Source organism: Sturnira hondurensis, unplaced genomic scaffold (assembly GCF_014824575.4).
Source record: "Sturnira hondurensis isolate 20B ecotype Veracruz unplaced genomic scaffold, ASM1482457v3 Scaffold0021632, whole genome shotgun sequence".
In the NCBI taxonomy this organism is placed as follows: Eukaryota; Metazoa; Chordata; class Mammalia; order Chiroptera; family Phyllostomidae; genus Sturnira; species Sturnira hondurensis.
Genome location: NW_028094263.1, coordinates 2,884,770 through 2,894,587, shown reverse-complemented (window position 1 = coordinate 2,894,587; position 9,818 = coordinate 2,884,770).

The window sequence follows — 9,818 nt, the reverse complement described above, 5'->3', positions numbered from 1 at the left end:
CCATGAAACCACGTAAGACTTGATATTTGCTTGAGCATCAGTGATTAGTTTGAAAAGTTTGAACAAGGAAGCATAAACATGACCTTGGTGGGAGGTAATGAAAAACGGATATTTGTACAGGGATATTTTTGCTGTCACGGCCATTCATTGGGCCCTAGTCCATGCTAGAGACACTGGGGCAAGTTGAAATGCAGTTCTTTGGAGAGGAGCAGAGTCTTCTGTCTCTAGAAGAAAAAGAGTCTTCAGTCCCCATCCCAGCTGTCCCCCCCCAACACACACACATACATACTCAGCTTTTCTGCTTACAAAGGTCTACCCATCAAGTCTAATTAGCAAATCATAGGGCTTTCCTCCTCCTTCCCATCTAGGGCACAAGTGGTTCCCTCAATGCTGTTTTGAACCCCTTCTCCCCCAAGACACTATGACAGTCTTTGTCTCTGGGAATACAACCGAACATTCTCCGGATGGTTGTTAAGGTCTGCACTCCCAAATACTCTCTCCCTCTCCCTGGAAGCACCTACTTCTCACCAAAGGCACCCCATCGGAGAGGGACAGGGCTCCCTTAGGAGGCTATGCAGGGAAGAAAAGACTGGGAAGACTTCGTGCAGAAAAGCTGGCAATGTCTTCGGCAAGCCATCTGGACGAAGGCCCAGTGATGCCTACGCACCAGCTGCTATCTACCCTCTGGCCAAGTGAGTGGTCTCGGCTGCCCAAAGAGAATGAGTTGACATTTTTGTTTTTATCCTAATGGTTTATTTATGTGTTTTCGTTGGGAACTTCTGGCCCTACCCCTGAAGTAAGAAGACCTTGTTTTCAAATCTAGCTCTATATTCCCTAGCTGGAGGACTTGAGCGAATTACTTATCTAAACCTCATGTTCCCCATCTATAAACCTACTCAGTTGTTAAAAATTTCCAATAACTTCATGTATGTGAAACCCTTACTAAACTACAAAGTTATGTATGAATGTTGGGGTTTATTCATGTTGGTCTGAGCAACCAATATATATATTTGAGAATATGTATATGGCTATATATATATATATATATGAGCATAAATGCCATGCAGTATCTCAAAACTTGATCCAGCAATTCCACTTCTAGGAATCTCCCCCCAACAGTACTCACATATGTGCAAAAGGATATATGTGTGAGGAATTTCCCTGCAGCTCATTGGAAAACTGAATAGAAATTACATGTTTTCAATAGAGGATTGGGTAAATATACTATCATGCATTCACTGCACAGTGGTAAAAATGATAAGATAAGGCAAGTGAGAACCTTTAGGGTTCTTATAGTCATACATCAGTGTCAACTTGCATAACTTAACAGTTGTGGCTGTCATTAGACACTTGAGTGTTTACTAGATACTTGAGTCAAGAGGCGTCATAGAAACACACATCCATTTTCCCTGTGAACCTTAGGGAAATAACCTTAGCTTTAAACAAAATGGAATCATCCCATATATAATAGCTGTATTTTCATTGGCTATATCTTGGACATCTCTTTAGGTCAGTACTTTTTTACTCCTATCATTAAAAAAAAATTGCACGATGAAACAGGCACTGGATTAGAAAAATAATTCCCCGGGTTAATTGTTGTGAAAAGAGAGATTTGTAGGTAGCGCATGTTGTCAAGAACGCAGATTGGAAACATCCTAGTGGAGTAAGAGCGGCCTCTTGTTATGGGATGAAACAGCCCTAGCTCAAGAATGAAACACGCAGCACTCTTGTCCCAGCTCTGCTATTACCTTACAACATGACACTGACCGAATTACTTATCTGGGCCCCAGCCTCCACATCCAGAAAATGAAAGTGTTACAGTACGTGTTCTCTGAGGTCCCTTCGAGCTGAAAATTTGATGGTTCTAGGAAGTCGCTTTTCAAAGATTCAATAAAGAACGTTTATATGTAACATAACAGTCTGGCCATTTCTGGCACTAATAGGGCGACTGACTTTAAACGGGACTTAAATACTCAACTTACAACGCAGAGAATCACACTACAAATTTTTTTTATTTAAATAAAAAGTCTCTTGCGCTCAAGGAACCAGTAATTTTAAAAAGAAAATAAGACAGTTGATTTAATAGAAAGACTGGCGTCCCCAGTTTTGTGAAGGGAATGGACAGAGTGAATTTGTCTCCATAGATCAGTGGAACTTAAATTTAGGTTCCTAGGAGCCCTAAGTTTCCTCAGAGGGGTTCCAGAGCTGCTTCAGGGACAGGGCAAGAGGCTGAGGGAGCGATCACTGCCGCCTCTCCATCCCTGGCTTAATCGGGGTAGTTGCGTTCCTCTGTATCACTTATCTAAAAAAACTCTAAGAAAGGCTCCTAAAGAAATAGGGCTGCAGTGGTAAAATTTTAAAATCTACTGGCTTAGATGATTTCTAATGCCCATTCCATCTCTAAGGTTTTACAATTCTATGATCTAAAATGTATGTAACATAAGTTTTTATGTTCTGCATTCAGTTTTGCACATTCATGGGAAATTAACTTCATCAAGGGTAATGCTCCTGTGGAGCCAATAATTACTTTGTAATATGAACAATGAACTCTGGATGTGTCTATTTAACAGGCTCAGGTTTTCCTGTCCTGAATTTTCTGAATGGGAGGCACCCAATTACAAGAGAATCGGATGGGAACGTGAGGTGGCCAAAGGATTGTTAAAAAGATTTGCAAGATCTCTGAGACACATGGAAAAGGTGTTGGTTTCATCGGTGCGACAAAAGACACCGAACCAGAGGTGGAATTCCTGCTTCCTAGCACACTTCTCACACCATACAGGGAAATTGCCGCAACTGCTAACTGCTTTCTGTGTACTATTTCACTTACTCCCCCCACCTTCTGTGAGAGGGGATGTTATTTTATCCCCATATTTCACAAACAAGAAAGCTGGCACCAGGGCTGGTGAGTATTTTGCTGACGGTCCCAGAGCCAGGGTTCAACCTAGGGAGTGTGACATCAAAGCCCGTGCTCACAGCCACCACGCGCTCTCTACTCTGCAGCTTGCCCTCCAACCACCGGAGAAATCAAATGGAACGCTGGCTCCGGTGCTTCTATAAACTTATTTTGCCTCGTTATCCAACCACAGAGAAGGTTTTTCACTTCCCTTATCAAGGCTGGCCCTAGATAAAAATCGAGGTGGCTGTCGTTTGTTCTCCCTCCCTCTTCCTCTATCGGCAGCTGCTTCTTCACACCAGGAAGGAAAGTATTCTCTCCCGGTTCTGCTCTCTGCCTTCCAAACCGATCACTAGTGAGTTAACCTCACGTGCAGTAAGCGATAATGAGGTTAGCTGGGGTTAACATACTAGTGTACGACTTCTTTTCATAATGTGTTTTCACTTTAACGAGGAACCACTCCTTGTCCTAATATTAGGAACCATCTCTAACAGTGATCGCATTATGTCAGCCTTCAGGAAGGCTGGAAGTCGGGAAATAATTGGCAGAAGGGTTTTAAGAATGCCTGTCTAAGAACTCCTAAATCCGTGTCACCCACCCTCCTCGTGTAGAACAACCAGAACTAAAATGGCAGAGCAGGGAGATGCTAATACTGAGCGCGTGGGTGTGGTCTCTACCCTGGCCAAATGGGTTCACCAAAGAAACAAACTTTGATCTGCTTCAAAAGTTTGAGGTTCGCCCATTGACCTTCAGGCCAGACTAGGGCCAACTGCATGACAGACTCTCCCAAGGAGAAAGGAGCCAGTGCTGTGTTTGACTGGTATGAGGCGAGGCTGTCAGCAACGACAGGGGTCATTTAAAAGTCCCCTTTGGTGCACAGACCAGGAAACCGAGACCCAGAGGGACAGGTGCCTGTTCAAGGCACTAAATACTTTATTGAACTAAATACTTTATTTCCTTGTGTTAATATATATTTCCTTGCTTTTTAATTTATTGAAAGCATCATACACATTATTCTTTTTCAGAAAAAAATTTTAAACCTCACCCATGGATATGGTTATTGATTTTAAACAGGAAGGGAGAGAGAGAGAGAGAGAGAGAGAAAGAGAAAGAGAGAAACCTGCAACCCAGATACGTGCTCCAGCCAGAAATTGAACCTGCAACTTTGTGGCTCACCAGACGACACTCCAACCAACTGAGCCATCTGGCCAGGGCATGTGTTGGTTATTTTTAATCCTATTTGACATAGGGTTTTCAGTAACCTAAAGAATCTAGCCCAGAGGAATTGTGGCTAAGCTTCTGGGCAGCAGCATCCAAATCTCAGAAAGATGCATTCAACTAATAGAACCTAATTCACATACAGAATCCTAGCAGAAAAATATTTAGCTTTCCAGCCTCTGTAGTACAAAACAAACAGACAAAACAAAACAAGACACCAAAACCTATGAGAACAGATACGAACACTAATTTATTTTCTCTAATACATTAGGTATCATATATATATATAATAAATATATATATATATATTATAAATTTACAGGAGCTAGGTTTTTTTAAAGATTTTATTTATTTATCTTTAGAGAGGAAGGGAAGGAGAGAAGGAAAGAAATATCAATGTATGGTTGCCTCTCGTGAGTCCCCTGCTAAGAACTGGCCTGCAACCCAGGCATGTGCCCTGACTGGGAATCGAACAGTGATCATGTGGTTTGCAGGCCCAAGCTCAATCCACTGAGCTACGCCAGCCAGAGCATGGTATTATATTTTTAAAAAACCTTCTTAAACCTTTATCAAACTGACAGAATTGGTATCTTGTTTTCATTTATATTTATTTAATACTAGTAAAGATGAACTTTTAAAAATGCACCTATATTGGCCTTTTGTTTTACTTCTTTTGTAAATTACTAGTTCTCCTTACCTGTTTTTCTTTGAGAGTATTTGTCCCCCTCCTCTTTTTTTGAGATTTGTAACAATGCTTTATATACCAAGAATATTAACCCATTAACCAAAGACCATTTTCAAAATGCCTAATTTTGCCAGGAGCTGGCCCTGATCGGACTAACCCAGCTGATGATCCCTTTGTTGGGCTTTCAATACTTACATTTTAGTGTGTTCTGTAGATATCAGCTTTATTCGGTGTGTGCACACGCCTTCCTCCCACCCCCCACACTCTCAGCAGCAGAATCAAGTTTGTGTATCAGGGAAACAGGACCACTGCAGAGCTCTGCAAATGTCAGGACAGACAAACACCAACGGTGTGGTGTCTGGAGACAAAGACACAGAAGCCAGAAAGTGGGTGGTCTCCTCTGTTCAAGAGTATGATGAAGGTCTAAGTGCTGTGAGGTCAGTTAGCAAGATAGGGTAGAGGAATCAGATCCTGGGTGATGGGACACTGCTGTTCAGGAAGACACTGTCACATCACAAGTTTAAACATATCTAAATGGCCTTGATCTTGCTTTATATTTCCTGTCTAGGTTGGAGGATGTGGTTTCAGGAGCCAGCACCACAGAGATGAATAAGCTGGTTAAGCTGAATTAGCTGGTTAAGAAAGTAGTACCGAGAGTGGCAGCTGTGTTCGAGTCCTTAACTGTTGTTGTAGACACTGTACTGTGTTCCATGTCTTAGCAAATACACTATAATTTGGCAGATTCCGTAAGTAGCTTACCCAATACCGACACTTCATTCTTTTTAGGAGAGCTGCCTCTCATGATAGAGACGGAAAATACTGGATTCTTGGTTTCACAGGTTCCCTTGCAGCTAAAGATGGCCACGTGACCCACTTCTGGACACTGAGAAGTAAGAGGAAGGTTACACTGAAGGATGTCTGGGGACATTTTTCTCCTAGTTAAAAGGATGGGTACGCGTGAGACCCCTGCCCTTTCCTCCGTGCCTGTGAACACAGTTGTGTGAGCACATGATTTCTTCACCGTGGCAATCACGCAACAACGAGCTGAAAGACCAAGAGCCAATACAGGGTAAAGAAACAAAAGGATGAAAGAAGCCTGGTTAGTTGTAGGATTTTTCTGCTGATGAACCAAAATAGGACCTCTACACTTCTTATTTTGTGAGACAGTAAAAACTGCTGTTGAAACTTTTTGTTAGGCATTTTTGTTACCTGCCTCTGAAAGAACTTTTGAGCTTTCTAACTATAAAATAATATTGGAATCATAAGTATAAAAATATGTTAGCCTGTGGATAAGGACCACATGGTATAATAACTGATACCAGGATATGCTATAGACATTCTGATTTATTAGACCTGGGTACAACCCAAACACTGGTATTTAAAAAAAAGAGTCCCCCAACCCTAACAGTTCTAATATGAACAAGTTTGAGAATCTCTGATCTAGTCCAACTCTTTTTTTCCTTTTTAAAAAATATTTTATTTATTTATTTTTAGAGGGGGGAATGGAAGGAGAAAGAATGGGAGAGAAACATCAATGTGTGGTCGCCTCTCATGTGTCCCCCACTGGGGACCTGGCCCCCAACTCAGGCATGAGCCCCAACTGGGAATTGAACCGGCGACCCTTTGCTTCACAGGCCTGCACTCATCCACTGAGCTACACCAGCCAGGGCTTTTTTTCCTTTTTTAAATATATATTTTATTTATTATGCTATTACATTTGTCCCATTTCCCCTCCTTCATTCCTCTCCGCCTTGCACACCCCCTCTCACCCACATTCTCCCCTTTTAGTTCATGTCCATGTATCATAAGTTCTTTAGCTTCTACATTTCCCACACTATTCTTCCCCTCTCCCTTGTCTATTTTCTACCTACCCTCTATGCCACTTATTCTCTATACCTTTCCCCCATCTCTCCTCCTCCCACTCCCCTGTTGCTAACCCTCCATGTGATCTCCATTTCTGTGGTTCCACTCCTGATTTAGCTGTCCACTTAGTTTGCTTTTGTTTTAGGTGTAGTTGTTAATAACTGTGAGTTTGCTGTCTTTTTACTGTTCATATTTTTTAGCTTCTTTTTCTTAGATAAGTCCCTTTAACATTTCATAAAATAAGGGCTTGGTGATGATGAACTCCTTGAACTTGACCTTATCTGAGAAGCACTTTATCTGTCCTCCCATACTAAATGAAAGCTTTGCTGGATAGAGTAATCTTGGATGTAGGTCCTTGCCTTTCATGACTTGGAATACTTCTTTCCAGCCCCTTCTTGCCTTTAAGGTCTCTTTTGAGAAATCTGCTGACAGTCTGATGGGAACTCCTGTGTAGGTGACTGTCTCCTTATCTCTTATTGCTTCTAGAATTCTCTCCTTCATTTTAATCTTGGCTAATGTAATTATGATGTGCCTTGGTGTGTTCCTCCTTAGGTCCAACTTGTTCGGGACTGTCTGAGCTTCCAGGACTTCCTAGAAGTCTATTTCCTTTGCCAGACTGGGGAAGTTCTCCTTTATTATTTGCTCAAATAAGTTTTCCACTTGTTGCTCTTCCTCTTCCCCTCTGGTACCTCTATAATTCGGATGTTGGAACATTTAAAGATGTCCTGGAGGTTCCTAAGCCTCTCCTCATTTTTCTGAATTCTTATTTCTTCATTCTTTTCTGGTTGGATGTTTTCTTTCTTCCTTCTGGTCCATTCCATTGATTTGATTCCCAGTTTTGTTTCCATCACTAGTGGTTCCCTTTGCATTTCCCTTCATTTTACTTAGTGTAGCCTTCATTTTTTCATCTAATTTGCAACCAAAGTCAGCCAGTTCTGTGAGCATCCTGATCACCAGTGCTTTGAACTGTGCGTCTGATAGGTTGACTATCTCTTGGTTGCTTAATTGTATTGACTCTGGGGCTTTGATCTGTTCTTCTGTTTGAGCCATTTTTTTGGTCTGGTCACACCTGTTATGTATGAGGGGCAGAGCCTTAGGTGTTCACCAGGGTGGGGCAACCCACGTGGCTGGGTTGTGACACTGTATGTGGGGACGGGGTCAGAGAGGGGACAATGGGGCTTGCTCCACTCTCTTTAGGATTTCAATCCCTTCTGCCACTCACCACAAGCAAATTGGGCCCTTCTGGTGCTGGTTCCCAGGTGGGTGGGCTTGTGTTCGTTCTAGGACCCTGTGGGTCTCTCCCACGAACTCTCCTGTGAGGCAGGGATTCTCTCCAAGCACCTCAACCCCAACAAGTGTTTTCAATCAGTGCTTTTAGGATCTATTTCCTGGCGCTGAAGCCCTGGGTTGCACAGTGTGTCTTGCTGCCCATTTTTGTCTGGTTTATCTGCATGCGAATGTGTGACCCCAGTCAGCCAGCCGCCTTGCGCACCTCACTGGGTCTACTCATTGCCACCCCGAGCTCCGAGTCTGCCAGTCGCCACCTGCACGCCCGGGTCCGGCAGCCACCGCTTTTTCCTGCTGTGACCCCTCTCCGCCAGCTACCGCCGCTTACCGGTCTGGATGACTGGTTGTCCGACTTCCGTACAGTTCCATTTTCTGTCAGTTCTGGTTGGGTTTTTGTTTCTAAGTTTTTGTTGTCCTTATTTTGGTTGCACAAGGAGGCACAGTTTGTCCACCTACGCCTCCATCTTGGCCGGAAGTCCCAGCCCATGTCTTTATACTGGGGGGAAACCGAGTATTAAGCAGTGTGACTGGTGGAGATCACATTATGCAAAAATGTGATCTTTAAGGTCACTTCTTTAAAAATGTGACCTCTTTAAGGTCACTTCTTTTCCTTATCTTAGCCTCTCAGTGTTTCTTCCACTAGACATCCAGTGTCCTCTTTCTAACCCCTGTCTGCACTGAGCCCCCAGATATTTCACCCTCAGGGAACTCCTGGATAACTAGAAAACTAATCTTTTCTTTATTTTTAAAGATTTTATCTCTTACTTTTAGAGAGAGGGAAAGGGAGGGGGAAGGGAAGAGAAATATCAGTGTGTGAGAGAGATACATCTATCAGCTGCCTCTCACATTCCCCCAACTGGGGACCTGGCCCTGGCTGGAAACCCAGTCATGTGCCCAGACCGGGANACCCCTGTCTGCACTGAGCCCCCAGATATTTCACCCTCAGGGAACTCCTGGATAACTAGAAAACTAATCTTTTCTTTATTTTTAAAGATTTTATCTCTTACTTTTAGAGAGAGGGAAAGGGAGGGGGAAGGGAAGAGAAATATCAGTGTGTGAGAGAGATACATCTATCAGCTGCCTCTCACATTCCCCCAACTGGGGACCTGGCCCTGGCCGGAAACCCAGTCATGTGCCCAGACCAGGAATCGAACCAGCCACCTTTTCCTTTCTCAGACTGGCACTCAATCCACTGAGCCACATCAGCCAAGGCCAACTAGCAAACTAAACTTAAATGAATTCTAGCCAAGGTATTAATGACGGATAATGACTTAATGCATACTCCTTCCAGATAACATTTCCATTTTTAATAGAAGCCTTTAAGTGCCTTAATCCAAAGGAAACAGCCTGAAAAGTGCAGGGACAGCAAATACCAGGCACATCTGCCTCCTGTCTGTCCCCAGAAACCATCTCCAATTGTTACCAAGGCCCTCCCTGTTAATCCTGGACGCAGCGTAAAAAGTCCACAGGCCTCTGGGCAACCCCTACCAACCAGTGATGGGAGTTAACCATTTAAGACGAAGTCTATTTGCCAAGCTTCTCATGGAACAAATATTAGTCCAGGAGCAAGGAGACTTGGCTCTTAATTTAGAGGTTTGATATTATCTGGATATTTGGCCCTAAAGAAACAACTAAACATTTCCAGGTCTCAGTTTTCTTACCCATAAAATAAGAGACTAGACATTAGAATTGGCCATCTCTGGGGAATAGTTCATGATCTGCCAGAGATTCAAAGCCTGATTGGAAACCTCTCCGAGTTGGTTGTTGCTACCACCTACCTCTTCCCATTTTTGCGTTGCTTCCCATCCAGGAAGGAAATTCACTTCCAACAGGGGCACCACCTTTCTAGTTCTATTTGGGGATCTTCCTGTC